Here is a 21,343-nt window from a genome sequence, read left to right as displayed (position 1 = left end):
CCCGCTTGAGCTAACAATTGAAGCCGAATCAAAAATGTCGAATCTATTTTTGCATAATGACAACCCTATAGACAAAATTGAACTACCTCTAAAGCATCCAGCCGAATTAAAAACAATAGACTTTAGTTTCGAACTACCAACACATAAAGGAATTGAAATATACACAGACGGTTCTAAATTGATTTTTAACAATGAGCATAGAGTGGGATGCGCCTACACGGTCTATTTTTGGGGTTTTCTCATAGAGAGCAAAAAATTTAGACTTAGCAACTTCGCGACAGTATTTAAAGCAGAACTTTGGGCAATCCTTCAGTCGATTCATTGGGTTAACGACAACAATATAATTAGTCCGGTTAAGATTTTTTCGGACTCCCTTTCCGGACTGCAGGCTCTCTGTTGTCCGGAGGAGAGGGAATTCTTGACTCACATGATCAAGGACAACATCAACGATAATATTTCTTTATTTCGGATTAAGGACCACGCGGGTTTTCGTGGTAACGAGGAGGCTGACAGCCTGGCCAAATCAGCTTGCGAAAAACATATTGATTTAAGTGATATCAAACCTAAAAATACAATAAAAACAGAAATTTTTATACAAAACTTACAACTTTGGCAAAATCAATGGGATAACACTAATAATAAGGGACGACATACCCATGAATTCATTAAAAAAGTCAACCATAGGAAAATTTATCCAAATTTTTAATTGAACCAATGTCTTACAAACCACGGAACCCAGGGCACGTACCAATCACGATTTCACAACAAAACCGATCAATGCCAGAACTGCGGGTGCTTGGAGGACTTAGAGCACATACTATGCGTATGCCCAAATTTTCAAGATCTGCGATCTTTATATTTTCCATCTAATACGACTATAGAAACTATCAAAAATCTCTGGATGATCCCAAAAATCAGCATGGGAATCGAACTTATCATAAAGAGACATTTTGAAATAAATTTACCTGAATCCTTTGACTAGAGTGTATTTGATTTCTGGGATAGTGACACAGCTATATCTTTCATGTGACAGGTACATCTGCATGTGCACTCATTGCTACTAATTGCATCCACTTCAAATGTCTTTGTGAATTGAGTTCTTTTCATCTGTAAATATTCATGATTCACTGTTAATTTAACATACGATTGTTTTTATAATTGAACTTCTTTTCATCCGTGACATTTCACCTGCTAATTACTATAAATTTATACCAATGATGTGACATGTTTATCTGTATGTGTCATCACTGATATTAATTACATCCACCCCAAACATCTTTGTGGATTGAACTTCTATTCATCTGTAAATATTTACGACAAACTGAAACCTCTACCTACGACTGTTAATATGATCCAACTTCTATTCATCTGTAAATTACTGTCTGTATATTGCTATTGCAAATTGGTTGTTCATCCGTAATTTTTCATTTATGTCTATAATTTTTCATCAACTACTTAAATGTTTTTATAAGTTGCAATTCATGCTGTGCTTTGCACAGTTTTCTATGTTATGCTTGTAATCTATCAGTATCCCCTGGATGCCCCTTTTCGGGGGCGGGACAGGGCTCAGTAATAAATCTTCCATGTGATATTACACTTTACGCATTTAAGAACAAAAATTTGTTTTATGAAGGAAAAAGTACTTTGTAATTGTATTTTATTCCTCTTTTATGAATTCCATTTGGAGGGCGCTCTTTTTACCTGTCATTCTACAATACGAGTTATATTTTTTATGCGTTACATTTTCTCGTTCAGTTTTCTAATTTTTTACTTTTGCCATGCAGCAATTTTAAGCATTTATTTTGCTTATATGCTCCTTATTTTTACTTGTAACTTTCACGTATTAGCTCAATTTAATCGTTACTTTTTAAGCGTTAACATACATTACGTCTTACTTTTTATTCTTTATTTTTCGCATTATGTTTTTTCGGATCGCATTATATATGATTTCTTATGTTTTGAATTACACAATTTTTACATTACTTTCTAGACTTTTTACCGCGTTACTTTTCGGCGCTTTTAATTTTTTACCAGTTTTTTTAGTACGCATTCGTTTTTTTCTATTACTTATTCTATGCGCTATTATTTAGACCTGAACAATATATTTTATGCTTTCACTTAATTGATTTTCTTAATTATTTTTCTTTCTTTACTGTTACTTTAACGCGTTATTATACTTCATGCTCTACTTTTCTTAAAACGTTACCATTCAGAATTCAATTTTCTCTTGTTATTACTTTTCTTATGCAGAAGTTTTAATTCTTTCCGTCAAACTTCCCTTATATTTTTAAAGCGTATTTTTCATTTATGGATTATTTTTCTGTGTATATTTTTCGCATTACTTTTATGCAAAGGCTTTCATTTTTAATAATAACTTCCTTTTATGCTTTACTTTGTCTACATTTAACTTTAGATTGTATAAGATTCTTTATGCGTTCGGTTTAAGCTTAATTATATATTACGCGATACTTTTCAAGTGCAATTTCTACTCGTATTCTTTTATGTCTCAGTTTTACGTATGCGTGAAACTCTTTCGATGCTTTATTTTAGACATTTAAACATTTTACCTTTATAGTGTATACTTTATGCATTACTTATACATCTTCAATTTTTGTTTCAACATTATTTTCGTTTTTCTTATTAGTATATTTCTTTATAATTTACTTTTGTGGACTACATTTGTTTTAATGTTAATTTTACATTACTTTTCTCATGCATTACTCTTTGGTGTTTTACACGTGTTTACTTCTATTCAGCGTTATTTTTACGCGTTTTCTAAAAGCCATTATTATAACACATAATATTTTAGGCGTTACTTTTCGTAAAGCGTTACTTTTAAGAATTTACATTTCCAAGACATTTCTCTTGTTGTGCAGTACTTAGACGCGTTGCTCTATTTCATTTTTTGCTTTACTTTTTAACGCATTGCTTTTTTTATGCGTTTTTACAAATTTACTTTTACAGTTTACTAAACTTACTTTCTATTTTTATTCTCTACTTTTCTTTAAGCTTTATTTTTCCGCGTTTTTATTCTTATGCTTTAAATTCATCTTTTTTATGCATTACTATATCGCATTTACTTTTCTTAAGCGAGATTTTTACTTTTATGGGTAATAGATACTTTTACACATTAAACAATTAGCTTTCAATTTTAAACGTTGCATTGACGTTTTATTTTCGATTCATTTGCTTTAATTTACATACATTTTTTTTAATATGGGCTACCTTTGAGCATTTAAACTTTTTTGCCTTACATTTACCCGTTAAATTTATTTTAGGTGTTATGTTTTATGCAATACTTTTCCTTATGCGTTTCATTTATTAGACATAATCGTATTTTACGAGTTATTTTTTTTCTACACGGAATTCTTGTTATACGTTACTCATACCTTTATTATGCGTTGCTCTACTTTCTTTACTCCATACTTCACTCGTTACTTTTACTTTCTCGCATTAGTTATATTATTCTTTAATTTACTCACTTTTTTTTAATCTTTTACTTTTTTATCTGTAATTTTTTTCTACACATTTGCTTTTTTACGCGTTACTTCTACTTACTTTTACTCGTAATGCTCTTTCTACATTACGCCTTACTTTTCTTAATGCTTTAATTTACACTTTTTTTTTACTTAATTTTATATTTAATACTTTGTTTTTCTTTATGCGTTACTTTTCCAAAGCGTTACTTTCACACATTTTTTTTTTATTTCTTACTTTTTCGTACTATTGTTATGCTTTAATTAACACATTTTTTATGGTACTTTGTTTCACACTTTACATTTTTTATACTTTTGTTAATGGATTGTGTTTTACACTATACTTTATATTTCCCTCCTTACTTTATTTTTATGCTCTATAATTTTCTTTTAATTTGCCGAGCTTCACTTTATTCTACAGTTTACTTTACTTTATGCTTTACTTTTTACTCTGCGTTATTCTTATATTACTCGATTTATATTACGTTTTAAATTTTGTTTATGCTTTGAATTACATGCTTTTTATTTTCCGCTTTTCTTTTCTTTCTACTTTACATGCCATTTACTTTTTCTTTCCACTAAACATAAGCTATATTTTTATTTTATATTTTGCGCTTTAGTTTTCTTTATGCTTCACACTTCAAATGACATTAAAATGTATTATTTTACACAAATTTAATTTAGGCTTTATTTTAAACTTTACTTTAATCTTAAATTTATTAATTTTTATACGCATCACTAATAGCTTAACCTGCTATTTTACTGCATAATTTACAATTCTGTTTTTAGGCATTAATTATCTCACTTTTTATCTTATTTCATGCATATTTGACTTTACTCTGGATATTCACGCTTTACTAAAACTTTACGCATTATTTTATATTATACTCTTTGTATTTTTATATTTTATCCTTTACTTTTCATTTTCCGCTTTATTTTAATTTTATACTTTTTGCTTTACATTTTTGTACGTTTCACATTTTATCTTACGCTGCAATTAAATTATCATAAGTTTTACTTTAACTACTTACTTTTTGCTTTATTTTCTTTACTTTATGTTTTATACTTTACTTGGCACTTTATATTTTACGCATTTCTTTAAAGCTTAGTTCACGAATTTACTTCACATTAAAAATTGTTCTCTAATGTGTTTCACTTTATACCTTCAATTTTATATGCATATTACTTTATGTTTTGCGCCTTTTTTACGCTTTTACTTCATATTTTACTATACTCTTTAGTTTCTTAGTTTACATTTCTTACGTTACGTTTTATTTTAGGTGCTTTTTGTTTAATTAACATTTTACCCTTTAGTTTATACTTAATATTCTACTTTACTTCAAACATTAATTTATGCTCAGTTTACTTGACGATTTCACTTTATAGTTTACTGATATATTTATATATTTTTTTACTACACACTTTTCTTTTTTACTACATTTTACATTTGATTATACTTTCGACTTTACTTAATACTTTTTTATATTTTGCATTTTACCACTTTTCTCTTCGTATTTTATGCTTTACATTTCTTTTTTACTTCTCTAATTTCTTATTTTACGTTTTACTTGATATGTTACGCTTTAAATTATTCTATAAAACCCTTTGCTTTATATTTCATATTTTACTTTTTACTATACAATGCTTTTGACTTTATATATTAACCTTTACTTTATACTTAAAAATAAGTTTGGTGATATACTGCGTAATTTATATTTTACTTCATATTTCACTTTATACTTCACGTTTCACTTTACCTTATACAATAATTAACGTTTTAGTTCACACAATATTTTATATTTTTTCTTTAAACTTGTCTTCATATCAAACGCTTTTCTTTCCGTTATAATATATTTTTTTATTTTAATGATAATTTTCAGCTATATTTAGATTGTTTTTTTTTTCCTTACACTTTTACACACAATTTTACTTTGTGTTTCAAGCTTTACTATTTGATGCTATAGTTTACTTTACTTCATTTTTAAATTGACTTAATATCTTACTCTTTACGTAACACTTTATATTTATGCTTATATTACTTTACGCTTTTACTGAAACTGATACTTAAGTTTGAGCAACTCTTATTCTCTAATATAATTTCTACTTTTTATATTACGTTTTTTATTTAGCTTACAGACTTCCTACTTTACTAAATATTTAACTTTTTACTTTATATATTTTGCGCTTTACACTACATAATTTTTTTAAGTTTTCGCTTTGCCTAGCATTATATTTACTGCATTACTAAATAAAATTTTAATTTTAGCTTTATTTTATGCTTAACTCCGAAATAAAAACCTTTCAGAAAAGAGGTTTTAACGCAATTAGAAGGTGTCTAACCGTTCTGAACGAAAACGATTGCTTTATTGTTTGAGTTTGTGACAAATATAATGTTTTGACTAATTTCTGAATGCATTTTGATTTAAGTATAGTAAGTGATTAATATTAATTAGTTACTATTAATATAGTGAACACGAAGATTATTAAATCCTTTGAGTGTTTATATGACTTACCTTTAAAAAACTATGATGTCTCTTAGATTGTCTAAAGATATCGAAAGCTGAAAAAAAAACACATATTGATTAAAATTGCATTAATATATTTGAAATACGATAATACAGGCCTTTCGAATATTACTTAAGGACATAACCGGGATGAAGTCACATAATAATTTCAAGTGGTTTTTTTTAAGGGAAAAAAATAATAATTTGTAAAAATTACACTTGAATAATTTGTAAAAATTAAACTTTTTTAAAGAAAAAGAAGAAAAAAAATTATAATTTGGAAGAATTACACTTAAAACAATTTCAAACTATCAATGAAATTTCGGAGAGCGAAACAATTTGGACAAAAATTGTTTTTATGTGCATCAGAGTTCAAGAATTTTAGGCACTTTAGAAAAACTGCAAAGATTTCTTAACAATATTCTTCTCAAAATTTCATAAAATGTATTGAAATATCTATAATACTATTCTTTTGAAGAGTTACATTATTTATTTAAATGAAATTCTAAAATTAGATTACTTCAGGAAAAGTGAAAATTAACGCAAGTTTGCGTCGTTACTTTCTTACGTTAACAGAGGATGTGATTTGCTTATTGCACGATCACGTAATTAATATTTTAAGCTGTTCAGTATTTTTCGGAACCACGTTACCTTGAAAAATAAATCAGAAGTTCCACGTTCTAACTACTTTATCTAAAAAAATATTAAACTAAAATGTATTGCTCACTTTCTCAACATAAAAAATTAGCGAAAAAAAAAACACATCTATATTTGTAAACTTTTTTGGAATATAGTAGGATAAACTAACCAGTGAAGGAACACTTAAGCTTAGCTTGCCTTTAAAAAAAATCATAAAAATTTCAAAATTTGTAATTTTAGCTAAATGACGGTGTCGACATATTTGATATTAAATGCAAATTATGTAAAACTTACATAATATTGTTTTAAGCTTTTGGTGGCTCAAATAATGAGTAGTAAGATAACCAAGTGAAGGAATAGTTCTTACCAGTGAATAAACACTAAATTATCCAGTGAATGAACAATTAATTTTGAGAATGCTTGATGCTCGTTAGGAATCAATGTCAAAAAACAAGATTTTTCTTGGAATTACAGCATATAACCACAGTTAACGTGGAAAATTTTACTTTTTTTTTTCAGTCATGGAATGAAAAGTAAAATATGGTTGAATACAGAATTTTAAGAAAATGGTTTCCTTTTTTTTCTTCTCACAGTTCAATAGTCCGTTCTTAATCATGAATGTTTATCATTGTGTAATCCGATGATGTTTTTATTATTATTATAGTCAGATAACTTTATTGCTTACACATTCCCTCCATATATTTTGAAGTTTTTTTTTTTTTTAATTTTATAATTATTTTTTTTCTCTTCGTCGTACTTTCTGCTTTAACTTTTTTTTCCAGATTTTTCAGTCTCTTTAAATTTTCGTTCCTTTTCTGAAGTTAATGAAAAAAAGTAATTTATTTCTTTTTCTTTTGATTTGACCGTACTCTTTTTTCCAAATTATTGGCCAATGCAAATGTATCTTCGAAATTTCTTTTTATTTTCCAGTACCATTTCTAGAATTCCTCACTGGATAATAAATAAGAAAAAGGAGTTTCGAAGTTTGAGTATAATCCATCTCTCATTGACATTCATCTAGTGGGTCTTCAGCTGTACTTACCATTTACTTATGGAACCAATTGCTTTTGCAACTAACAATGCCTCAAGAGGACTTATCTCAAAATCACTTTTCAAGATACTTACATTATCAATGTTAGTTGTATCAGCTTCAGTGCCAAAATTTGACTTAACCAAATGTTCTTTTTTAAATAAATTCTTCCATATTGAGAAAAGCGCTGGCTATTGGATATTTAGGAGATTAAACTCTTCTGTCAATGTTCCTTTAAAATTTTGCAACATAGCAAGTGAGATTTCCTTCCCAAGCTTCTGAAGAAATAGTGCATCGTTACTCTCGAAGTATGTGTTTTGTTGATAAGCTGTTTTGCTAATTAACTCTTTGCTTCTGTCTTGCATGCATTTGTTGAAGTCAACGTTTTCTACATCGAATGGAAAGATACCACATTTCATAAAAGCATTTTAATTTCATCCGTTGATGCCTCAAAAGCTTATTTAAAAATGGATGTAAAATTCTCTCGATATATTGTTTCACAATTCTTTTGTTTTCAAGATCTAACGGGCGATTTCCCTGACTTAGGTAGAAAGCTAAACCAAAGAATTTGTTTTGATGAACAAAACTTGCTCCAGTTTCAAATTGATATGAGATTTATACCTATTCAGAAGGAGCGAAATAGAGAATTTGATAGCATTTTCAATTAGCGATAAGTAGAAACATTTGTAAAATGTTGCTGCTGTCATCGTTTCACTTCATGAATAGCTTTTTCCAATGCAATATATAGCAGGAACTGATTCTGTATTACCTCAAAGAATTCTTCAGCAAAGAAAAACTACCAATGGAGGTACTTCTTTCTTTTTCTTGCCTAAGAACAATAGATTATAAATCTTTATAATTTTTTGGGCCAAAGATTTTTCCCGTTTAAGAGCAGGAACTGATTCTGTATTACCTCAAAGAATTCTTCAGTAAAGAAAAACTACCAATGGAGGTACTTCTTTCTTTTACTTGCCTAAGAACAATAGATTATAAATCCTTATAATTTTTTGGGCCAAAGATTTTTCCCGTTTAAGGGCAGTATTCAGCTCCCGTTTCGTTCGCATTGTAAATGCAATCACTTTCTAAAAGGATGCCAGGGCTACTTCCCTCCTAAAGATTCATTTAAAGTTCTTCAAACCAGTCTTTCGAATATAATTCTCTATAAGGGAAATTTTGCCTTTCGAAATTATCTTCACATCGCACTGAGTTATATGTGGATGTCGTCTTAAAAAAAAAAAAAAAATTCACCCATTTTTCACCTGGATGATTGTCTTTAAATGTATTCTTCCTACCAGTTTCCGTCATGGCGTTAAAAACCGCAATAGGATATTAATTTAGATAATTATTGGCATAAAAGCCGGTTATGCCAAGTTATTTATCGATCAGTAAAAACAGTTTTTAAAAGTGTCTAACGTATGATGTAACCACATACTACATTTATAAAGATATTAAATAAATAATTTATTATTATAATTCTTTAAATAAATTTAGCAATTAAATTAACATTTCGAAATGAAATTGTTATAGGAATTATTTATATAACATTTAACTGAATTTTAGGTGTCCTCCATATCTCATAACTACTAATTATCCATGTAAAATCATATTTCACACATACTGTTCATTCACTGGTTAAAAGTTGTTTCTTGTATTTTTAACATAATTTTGATGTATAATATGACTCAAGGTAGAAGAAAACTAAAAATTTTCTTTTATTTTCATTAACTTAATCTTTATTTTCATTAAAAATCTCAGTAAAGGAACATTTGTTCAATAATTGGTTTTTCATCGTTTGGTAATCCAGTTAATAAACTCCCCCTTATTTCAGTATTTGCTTATGCTATGATGCTTAAAATAAATATAACGTAACTTCAATAACCATATTTTCAATTCTCTTTTTCACAATGACAAAAAAAGCCTTATTGTATGTAATTAATTGTACTTTAAACGGATAAATATAAACACTGACCTTATAATTTTGTCAAAGACACAAGACGTTGAACAGATACTAACAAATTCAAAACTTTTTCCACAGAAGACAATATGATCAGGTTACCTAATGCATTGTTAGATGACATACTATTGTTAGGTAGTAAGCTACTGTTGACAATCAATCTAAATTAAAATGTTTAAAAATCTTATATTTAAAAAGTATCTATGCAATGTTCCTTCACTGGTTGGTTTACCCTATTTATCTTTGAAAACGATCAAGATTTTTTTCTACTTTAGAAAATTTTTTCTTCTTTTGAAGGGCTAACTTTTGAACACTTTTTGTTAAAAATTAATTGTATATATATCTGAAGTTATCAAAAAACGGGCAGAAACAAAATAGACTTTACTTACAGCAAAATCTTCAAATCTCCGAAATTGTTTCATAGAACGGTATCCAAATAAATCCGGCAGTTCTACATTCAATTGAATCATCCAAACGGGCCCTTATCTATCCTAGTACTGTGTAAAATAAAGCTAAAAACAGAAAAGAGCATAGATTGTTAAATATTCATTTCTTAAGAAATTGAAAGCAAACTTAGAAAAATTAAATTTTTTAAAATTAAAAAAAAATGTAAGAAGCATGCAAAAACAAACGATAAGAAGAAAATGAAAACACTATAGTATAAACAGTTAAACTTAATTAAACACTGTAAAACAAGCTCAATGGACAAAAAAAAATCATTAAAAAGATCTTATATTTTAAGCGCTATTTTTTTTTCTCGCGTTTTATTTACGTGTAATATATTTTAGTAATTTACGTGTTATAAGTATTATTTTATAAGTAGTTTTACAAGCAAACTAGAGTTTAATAGTTAACTATACGTATAGTTTCACGAGTTACTATTCTCTATGTTTTGTTTTTATGCGTTACTTTTACTTTTGATCTACTTCCCTGAATACTTTATACTTTCCTTTAATTTATATTTTACACGCGAATTTTCATATGCGTTACTTTTTTGCGCATTAATTTACACGCTTTCTGTATACATTTTACTTTGCTATAAGAGTTTCTTTTACGCATTTGTTTTTATCGTTCCTAATGTGCTGTTGCTTTTACTTATTAACTGCCTTATAATTAATGCGATACTTTTCTTTATGCGTTCAATTGAGCAAATTATGTGATACTTTTGGTTATCCCTTAATTTTATGCTTTTACTTTTATTTTAATTTCTCACGTTTCTCTACTTCATTACTAACTCCAAAATTTTTTTTCAACTCATTTTCTTTTTTGTAAATTTTTTCTTGCTGTGAATTTTCCTTCGTACGTTACTTTTGCGCTTTACTTAACTTACTTTTTAACTTTACTATATATTTTACTTTTTTTATGTGTTAATTTTACCTGCAATTGTTATATTTTAAATGTTATTTTTCTTTCTGCTTTAATTAACATTGTTTTTACTGTAATTTATATTTCACACTTTACTATTTTTATGTTTTAGTTTATGAATTATGTTTTGTACTTTTCGTTACTCTTTAGGCTTTAATTTAGTTCATACTGCAGGGTTAGCTTTATTTTAAGCTATATATATATTAATATATATCTTTTTACAACCTATTTTTTTATTTAAAGATGCTTCGTGTGATTTACATAGTGACTTGTTTACTTTGCGCTTCATCATTTTTTACGTTAGCCTTCACTTTTTATTTTCAACTTTTACTTCTTATTTTGCATTTTACTTCATGTGTTACGTTTTATATTACTCTAGACAATATTTTGCATTTGACTTGATATTTTACACTTTACTACACCTAATCTTACTATAACTAAATTTTATATTATATGTTACTCTTTACATAATATGTTTAACGATTAACTTCATATTTTTCTATTTTACTCTTTAAATTTTATTCATATTTTGCGTTTTCTATTCTGTTTTACGTTATAATTTGTTCTTTACATTACATACAATTTTCTGCTGTATTCTTATTAACTGTACTTTATTCTTAACATACTTTTTTATTTTAAAACTATGTTTTAAGCTTTGATTCACATAACACTTTTTTCATTTAAACTTATCCTTACACATTATTTTATATTTCTCCCTTTAGTTTACTTCATAGTTTACCACATACTGTATTTGATTTTACTTAATATTTCTCTTTATTTTATACTCTAATGTAAATTCTTAAACGCTTCAAACTTTGAGTTACACCTTGTCTTTCACGTTATGCTTCACATTTTACATGCTTCACCTAATATTTAAGACTTTGCGTTACACTTCAATTTATGCTTTACTTTTTTGTAATATAATTTATGTTTTACTTTACATTTTATACGTTAGTTTTATTCAGTTTTTTACGCTTCATTTTGTGTCTTACGTTTTATTTTATATTTCCCTTTGTAGTTTATTCATTGTATTTTACCTTATCTTCTAATCTACTTTTTGCTTTCTTTTTTTTAGTATAATATTTTACTTTCTCCTTCAAATTTTTTTACTTAATATTTCACTTCGTGCTTTAAATTTAATGCGTTATTTTAAGCTTATAGTTCACGTCTTTGCTTTAATTCACACTATAACAAACATTCTATACTGTAATATATTTTCTACTATAATAAACTTTTTTTTCTGCCTTATACGGTTTATTTTACGGTACTTTAAATTTTTCACATTTCATTTGCCGTATGATTGATTATTCTTAAAGCCTTAGTTTTTAGTTTATCAAATTTTTTCCTTAACGATTTATTTCACATTTATTCATTTAATTTATGATTCACATTCCGCTTTACTTCACACTTAAATTAATTTTTAGTTCACTCAACGCTTTTACTTTATGCTCTATTTTATATTATGCTTTACTTTCAATTATATTTTATTTTACTGCCTTTGCTTTACTTATTCTTTTAAATATATTTTACATTTTATAATATTCATATATATTTTACGCATTATTATATACTCCATGCCTTATTTTATGATACTCCATGCCTTATTCTTTTATATTATTTCTATTTTATTTACGTTTTACACAATATTTACTCTATGCTTCTCTTATTTTAGGCTTTTCTTTACTTTTTACTTCACAAATTTCTTAACGTTTTACTTTTTATGTTACGCTTATATTTTACACCTTACTTTATTTTATATCTCATGCTTTACATTATTCTTTATTTAACTTTATATGCAATGTTTTACTTTACTGCATACTTCACGTTTTACTTTATTTCACGCCTTATATGCTTTGTGCTATTCTTTATTCTATACTTTCTACTACCCATCATTTCTTATATTTTCGGCTTTTTACTTTGCGAGTGACTTCACTTTCTATTTTGCTTTGAGCAAGTTTTACTTTAAATATTTATATAGTACCTGATGCTTTACTTTTTACTACACTTTATTCTCTGCTATAACTTCCACTTTTTAATTTTACGCTTTCCATTTTACTTAAGACATTTTTTACTTAACTTATAAGATATAAAAATAAAATACTTAGTAAAGTTTGATAATACATACTTCTAATTATAAACATAATTTAACTTTATATTTAATGCATTTTTACCAATTAATTTTATTATATTTATTGCCTCACATTACTTTTGAAACGCGGTTTGATGTGCATTTTACTTCTTTTTACTATATTTTACATTTTATTATACTTTCTACTCCATGCATTATATAATGTATTTTTTTTATATTTTACACGCTTTACTTTATACTTTACTCTACTTTTTGTTACACAAACTTATTTACGCTTTACTTTTACATGTGGCGCTAACATTTAACGCCTTACATTATTTCATATTCTATATTTTACTTTTTATTTAACACTTTAAACTATATTTTTTGCTATTCTTTAGTTTTAATAATTTTTCCCTTTTACTCTAAGCTTTACTTTTATACTTCATGCTTGACTTCATTTTTTAATTTACTTTTTTCTTTACTTTATATCTTACTCCTTGCGTAACACTTTATACTTCATACTTTGCGCTCAGTTTACTTTACGCTTTTACTTTAACTGATAATTTACTTTATACTACGTTAGTTCTCTAATATAATTTCTACTTTTTGTTTTACGCTTTTACTTACTTTACTTTTTATAGTTTTATTTACTTTGCTAAATATTTCACTTTATACATTCAGCGCTTTACAAAAAATTTTTTTAAATTTAACGTTTTGCTTAAATTTATATTTAATGCATTACAAAATTATATATTTTGTTTTGCTTTATTTTATGATTAAGTAAAATTTTGATTTAGATATTACGCCATCTATTACTGGGAAGATTCAATGAAACATTTATATCTTAAATATGTTTAAGCTACATAAGATGTTGTTGTAGTTCATTTACGTCACACTAGAGCTGCACAATGGGGTATTGGCGACGGTGTGGGAAACATCCCCGAGGATGATCCGAAGACATGCCATTATGTATTATTATTTTCCCGAAAATTTATATGAATGCTGTTTATTTTGAACACGAAGACTATTAAATTCTTTGAGTGTTAATATGACTTACCTTTAAAAAAAAACTATGATGTCCGCTTTTGGCCACATTCATATTTCTTAAAGATTTCGGAAGCTGAAAAAAATATCACATATTGATTAAAATTATGTAAATATTTATGCAACACAATAATAGTGGCCGTTCAAACATTGCGGGGATGGGGGTTGGTAATTTGCTTATATTTGATGACAAGGGGGCTGGCAGGATACCAGCAATGCTTACGTATGTCATTTAAATCATATGATAATTTCAAGTTTTCTTAAAAGGAAAAGAGAAAATTATAATCTGGGAAAAATTACACTTGAAACAATTTCAAATTGGAAATAAAATTTTGGAGAAAGAAAAAATTTGGACAAAAGTTTTACAAAATAAAACGAAATATTTACTATTGTATTTTTTTGACGAGTTATACGATTTATTTAAATTAAGTTCTAAAATTAGATTACTTCAGAAAAAGTTAAAATTAGAGCTAGTTAGTGCGTTGTTACTTTCTCAAACAGAGGATGTGATTTGCTTATTTTTGCTGAAAAGGAAAGAGAGGGAGGCTAAAGCTGAAAAACATGCTTTATTTGAACGACCCCATATAAATAGAAATATTTCAGTTTTAGGATATTTAAGTTATTACTTGTTCATTATGAAGAAATTTATAAAGAAATCAAGTGTTTTAATCATTGAAATTAGAAACACATTATTATAATTTTTAATTTTAATGAATTTGTACTGATAAAAGTTTATTTACAGTTTCTTTTTTTTTAAATTTATCTTTGTGCCAATAGGTGGCAGCATGAGTCTTAAAATTTATAATAATGACAGTAAAAATAAACCTTTTTTCTAAACTTTTAATATTTTTATATAAATGTAATAATTAAATTTTATTGTTAAATATTATAATTTTAACTAAGAATAGATATAATATAAACCTTTAATTTCATATATTTCACTTTTGGTCGTAAATTTAATTTGTACTTTTTGTAATACTGTATGGTGGCAACACACTGGGTTAGATGATAAAAATTGATGTTTTTAAGATGTTCTGTTGATGCTCACGAGCTGAGGAGGTGGTTGTAAAGCTCCTGGTAGAATGTTGATTATCCCAATGGTAAAGTGAAAAGGAGTTGGTAAACTCTTTTTTAGAGTTGCGAAATCCGTTGCCTTATTGTAAGGCATATTTGCAGGTTATGTGCGTGAAGAAAATATCCAGAATGTGTGCACCATGTGTTAGTGGTGTGGTGAGAAAAAACACACGTGTAGTAGCCACACGTGGCCTGGCATTATAGTGGTAGTATTTCATCTACCAAACCTAATGGCTAAAAGTTAATGATTTGATATGATAAATGTATAATCTCCAAGAAGTAATGTTAGTATGGAGCTGTATGGTATGGTAACTTATATAAGGGGCAAGATGTTAGCCCGTGGTAATCACTGAGGTGCATTTTTCCTGTTTGATGCAAGTCCAATAGGACAACCTTTTTCATATGTATTCGTAATGAATGTGTTATTTTTCGTATTTTTTGAAATTTTTTTTTAATCAAGTCCCTTAAGGACTTAATCCTTTTTTGAATTAATTTAATAAACCCAGTTATTTAATCTAATACCTTAGATAGTATTTATTTTCTTGTTGTATGATGAGGGTGTTATTTTTTACTTTGCAGATAAACAGGTAAGGTATCCCATGCTGGAGAATCGGGGGATCATTAATAATTAAATTAGGTTAGGTAGTAAAGACACAACGCGATGTTTAAAATTTAGGGGAATAACTACACGATAACGGTACAAATGGTGCCGTGACCTCTAGCATGGCTTAGCATTACTTGTTTATTTATTTATTTGTATGTTAATAAGACAATTATTTTAATTTTTAGTAATGGTATTAGTCAGGTAGTAATTTGCATTTTAAAGTTGGTGTTGATTATGATTTATTTGATATATTTAGTGCAGCTACTTGTGTTTTACTAATGTAATTTATTATATATTTATCTTATGCATTTTTAATTGTACATTACGATGGATAAAGATAAGACGGCAGTAACTGGGGTGTTTGTCCCACAAACACTTAATGTAATGCATATTTCCTTGTTACCAACTTTTAGAGGGGAAGGGGGCATTGCTTTGTTTAATTTTTAGAGAGGATAGAAGATGCAGCATCCCAATTTGGGTGGTCAGAAAGTGACAAAAGATTTGTGTTAAGGGACAGATTATATGGGGAGGCTAGAGAGCTGTTAAACGAAAGTAGGGATGAAGCAAATACGTATGATAGTATGGTAAAAGTGTTGAGGAAAAATTATATAAGGCATACCTCACTTAATGTTAGCCTTTTTGATTTTTTAAATTTCAAGCAACCACTGAATATGCCGGTGGAGCGTTTTATAGCTCAAGCTACCTTAAAGAGTAAAGCATTAAATTTTGGGGAGGTAGGTAAGGAAGTGGCAGAGGTTCAACGCAAACATATGCTTTTAAATATGTTAAAAAGCAACATTAAGCCGGAAATCTTGAGAAGGGTATTAGCTAGAGACCCACAGGATATGGCGGAGTTAAAAAGGGTGGCTGTGTTGGAAGAAAATGCGATAAAGATGACAGCCAGTGCTTTGAATCCTTTTGCCCAACCGTTTAATGGACAAGCAGAAAGGCAGAGACAGGAGGAGGTATATGCAGTGGAATCTACCCATAATTTAGCTGAAATATGAAATGATCTCAGTTGGATAATGAGGGTTTTCCTAAGCCTGTTGCTTTTGGTAGCCGTAAACTAAAACCTGCTGAAACAAAATATTCTGTGACGGAAAGAGAGGCTCTAGCAATTGTTTTCTTTACAAATTATTATAGGCAGTATTTATTAGGCAAACGATTTTTTATTTACACAGATCTTGCACCTTTAACTTTATCACTAAAATTTAAAGATTCTTTTAATCGAATTGCTAGATGGACAGTATCTCTGTCAAATTTTGATTATGAAATAAAGTATTTGGCTGGTAAAAAGAATAGTATAGCAGACTTCATGTCTAGAAAAGTAGAAAATTCTGAATCGGTAAAAACTAATTTGTTTATGGGGGGAAAATTGAAATTTTGAGTAATTTAGCAGATTGTACCATGGAGGAGTTAATTGAAAAACAGCAGATAGATAACTTTTGTAAAGAAATAAAAAATAATCCAGAAAAAGTAACTAAAAGTAAGAATATTCATTTTTTTGTTGATTCGGATGGAATAATTAAGTGTGTTGATGTGAAATCTAATAAGGGTAAGGAGAAAATAGTGATACCTGTGAGTTTAACTAAGCATATTTTGGAAATCACGCACGATTCGAAAGTAGCATGTCATCCGGGTATAGGAAAAACTATTCATAAAATTAAAAATTTATATTATTGGCCACAAATGGTAAAACATATTATTAATTGGATTAAATCATGTGAGAAATGTTGCGAAAGAAAGGCACATCAACCCAAAAATAAAGTTCCCTTTCAAAAAACTCCAATAGCTAATTATCCGTTTCAAAAGGTGTCATGTGATATTGTAGGGCCATTACCAACCTCCTTAAGAGGTAACAAATATATTGTAACGTTTATTGATTATTTTACGCGATATGTTGAGTCATTTCCGGTGCCAGTTGCTGATGGAGAGCACATTGCAGAAGCTCTTATGGAATTTATCTGTAGGCATGGGGTGCCCCAAACACTAATCAGTGACAGAGGATTAAATTTATTGAGTCAGGCCATGAAGTGTGTGTATGAATCCTTTGGGATTAAAAAGGTAGAAATTTTGGCTTATAGACCCAGCTCAAATGGTACTATAGAAAGATGGCATAGGTCCCTGGGTAATGATTTAAGTCAATTGGTTAATGAGAGGCATAATGATTGGGATCACCAATTGCCGTATGCATTGTTGGTATTACGCACATGTCATGACTCAACTAAATTTTCTCCTGCTTACCTTGTGTATGGTAGAGAATTAAACCTACCTAGAAAATTTTTGGATAGCCCACCACCCTTTTCTTATTCTGATGAACTTGATTTTGCTAACATTTTGCTAAAAAACTTTCATAAAGTTTATAAAGAGGTTAAAGAAAATTTAGATAAGGCTGCAGATGTTAGCATAAATCGTAGAAATAAGATTAGTAAACAAGTGTCTTTTAAAATTGACGATGTAGTTTATTGGTTTAATCCACGGGTTAAACCGGGATTATGCAAGAAATTCAATAAACCTAATTTGGGTCCGTATAAGGTGGTGGAGGTCATCTCCCCTGTGGTTGTGCGAATCCAACATATTAATCAACCTAATAATAACAGGTTAGTGCACATCGAAGACATCAGTCATATGGAAAAAAGGCTGGATTGTCTTAACACCGACGATGAGAATAATGAGATTTTGCAACCCGTTCCTACACAAAGTGAAGATATTTCTTCTTACCCTTACAATCCTAACAATTTGGGAGACAATGTAACAAACAACCAATATTTTGGAGAAATGCAACTTTCACCTACTAGGGGGAGATACAATTTAAGACCTAGACAAAATGGTAGAGTTAGACATAATTAAGTGTTTTATGAAAATGTATATATGCTCTTGTAAATAATTGTTCATTTAATCATGTTCTATGAATTGTTGCTGTTTCAAAATGAATTAAGGAGATATTTGATATTGCAAATTTAAGTGTTTTGCTGATTGAAATTGCTTGTATTAGGCCACAGATAATTTGCTTACCTGTTAAGGCAGTAATAGATATCATGGACTTATAGTGTCAAGACTACTCCGAGATATTTCATGTTAGGCAACTTATAATGTTGTGATTCAAGAATTTGTTATTTTTGTGTATATATTTCATGTGATATGAATGATGAAGATCACCGTGATGTTAAAACCCTATTTTGGGGTACAAATGTGATTATAATGTCAGCTGTGGTTGTTTAGCGCGTATTATACTCAGGAATATTTTTGTGTTATTTGTATTGTTGTGGTATTTATTATATATGTTTTGTGCTAATTTTTGTCCTGACTGGTACCAACACTTATGGTTATAATGTAATTTATTGTAATGTAATTTATTGTAATGTAATAGTATTTATTATGCATGTTTTTGTGCTAAATTTTGTCCTGGCTGGTACCATTACCTTGACACTTATGGTATAATGTAATTTAATTGGGGGGGTTGATATTTGAGGATTTAAATTTTTTTAACTCATGTTAAAATTTAAAGATAGTTTTTTTTCTTCTAAATGTTATTTAAGTTAATGAATGAGGGTTTAATTTATTTAAGAATTGAAGACATTAAATTTGATTTTTTTTGGGGGAATTTGGTTTTCTACTTATCTCGGCGCCAAGTTAAGGTGATTACCTTATTCACAGCTGAGCTGAATTTTGATTACATTCAGAGGAGGTTGAAATTAATATTTCGTTGTGGTGCTTGTTGTGAAGTGAAATAAGTTTTAGCTTGGCTATTTTTTTTAGGTGAATTTAATTATTAGGTAATTTGTAAGTTTTATATATGTAATTTTTGTTGCTCTTTTTTGTAAATTTCTTTTTGTTAAAAACAAATTTCTTTTTGGGACGGGGGTATTTGTACTGATAAAGTTCATTTACAGTTTCTTTTTTTTAAGTTTATCTTTGTGCCAATAGGTGGCAGTATGAGTCTTAAAATTTATAATAATGACAGTAAAAATAAACCTTTTTTCTAAACTTTTAATATTTTTATATAAATGTAATAATTAAGTTTTATAGTTAAATATTATAATTTTAACTAAGTATAGATATAATATAAACCTTTAATTTTATATATTTCACATTTTGGTCATAAATTTAATTTGTACTTTTTGTAATACTGTATGGTGACAACACACTGGGTTAGATGATGAATTTGATGTTTTGATATTCCTGTTGATGTTCACAAGCTGAGGAGGCGGTTGAAAAGCTCCTGGTAGAATGTTGATTATCCCAATGAGTTGATCAACTCTTTTTCAGAGTGGTGAGATCCGTTGCCTTATTGTAAGGCATATTTGCTTGTTATGTGAGTGAATAAAATAACCAGAATGTGTGCACCATGAGTTAGTGCTGGTGAGAAAAAACGCACGTGTAGTAGCCACACGTGGCCTGGCATTATAGTGGTAGTATTTCATCTACCAAACCTAATGGCTAAAAGTTAATGATGTGATATGATAAGTGTATAATCTCCAAGAAGTAATGTTAGTATGGAGCTGTATGGTATGATAACTTATATAAGGGGCAAGATGTTAGCCCATGGTAATCACTGAGGTGCATTTTTCCTGTTTGATGCTAGTCCAATAGGACAACTTTTTTCATATGTATTCGTAATGAATGTGTTATTTTTCGTAATTTTTAAAAATGTTTCTTAATCAAGTCCCTTAAGGACTTAATCCTTTTTGAAATTATTTAATAAACCCAGTTATTTAATCTAATACCTTAGATAGTATTTATTTTCTTGTTGTATGATGAGGGTGTTATTTTTTACTTTGCAGATAAACAGGTAAGGTATCCCATGCTGGAGAATCGGGGGATCATTAATAATTAAATTAGGTTAGGTAGTAAAGACACAACGCGATGTTTAAAATTTAGGGGAATAACTACACGATAACGGTACAAATGGTGCCGTGACCTCTAGCATGGCTTAGCATTACTTGTTTATTTATTTATTTGTATGTTAATAAGACAATTATTTTAATTTTTAGTAATGGTATTAGTCAGGTAGTAATTTGCATTTTAAAGTTGGTGTTGATTATGATTTATTTGATATATTTAGTGCAGCTACTTGTGTTTTACTAATGTAATTTATTATATATTTATCTTATGCATTTTTAATTGTACATTACGATGGATAAAGATAAGACGGCAGTAACTGGGGTGTTTGTCCCACAAACACTTAATGTAATGCATATTTCCTTGTTACCAACTTTTAGAGGGGAAGGGGGCATTGCTTTGTTTAATTTTTAGAGAGGATAGAAGATGCAGCATCCCAATTTGGGTGGTCAGAAAGTGACAAAAGATTTGTGTTAAGGGACAGATTATATGGGGAGGCTAGAGAGCTGTTAAACGAAAGTAGGGATGAAGCAAATACGTATGATAGTATGGTAAAAGTGTTGAGGAAAAATTATATAAGGCATACCTCACTTAATGTTAGCCTTTTTGATTTTTTAAATTTCAAGCAACCACTGAATATGCCGGTGGAGCGTTTTATAGCTCAAGCTACCTTAAAGAGTAAAGCATTAAATTTTGGGGAGGTAGGTAAGGAAGTGGCAGAGGTTCAACGCAAACATATG

The 21,343-nt window shown here is 28.5% G+C and overlaps 1 long non-coding RNA gene across 3 annotated transcripts in view; it reads right to left on the bottom strand.

Annotated features, from left to right (window-relative positions):
• Positions 1-21,343, bottom strand: part of LOC147801135 (uncharacterized) — a 56,287-nt gene that overhangs the window by 24,743 nt on the left and 10,201 nt on the right. For all 3 annotated transcript variants that reach the window (XR_015430914.1, XR_015430912.1, XR_015430913.1), the window contains 4 exons: positions 14,097-14,159; positions 9,993-10,115; positions 5,990-6,036; positions 966-1,107 (listed from right to left, as the gene is read on the bottom strand). This is a non-coding gene — a long non-coding RNA (uncharacterized LOC147801135). The remainder of the gene's footprint in view (positions 1-965; positions 1,108-5,989; positions 6,037-9,992; positions 10,116-14,096; positions 14,160-21,343) is intronic.

This window comes from Parasteatoda tepidariorum, chromosome 12 (genome assembly GCF_982258835.1).
Source record: "Parasteatoda tepidariorum strain Cologne lab strain chromosome 12, Ptep-v5.0, whole genome shotgun sequence".
In the NCBI taxonomy this organism is placed as follows: Eukaryota; Metazoa; Arthropoda; class Arachnida; order Araneae; family Theridiidae; genus Parasteatoda; species Parasteatoda tepidariorum.
This window is presented reverse-complemented; position numbering and strand designations above follow the sequence as displayed.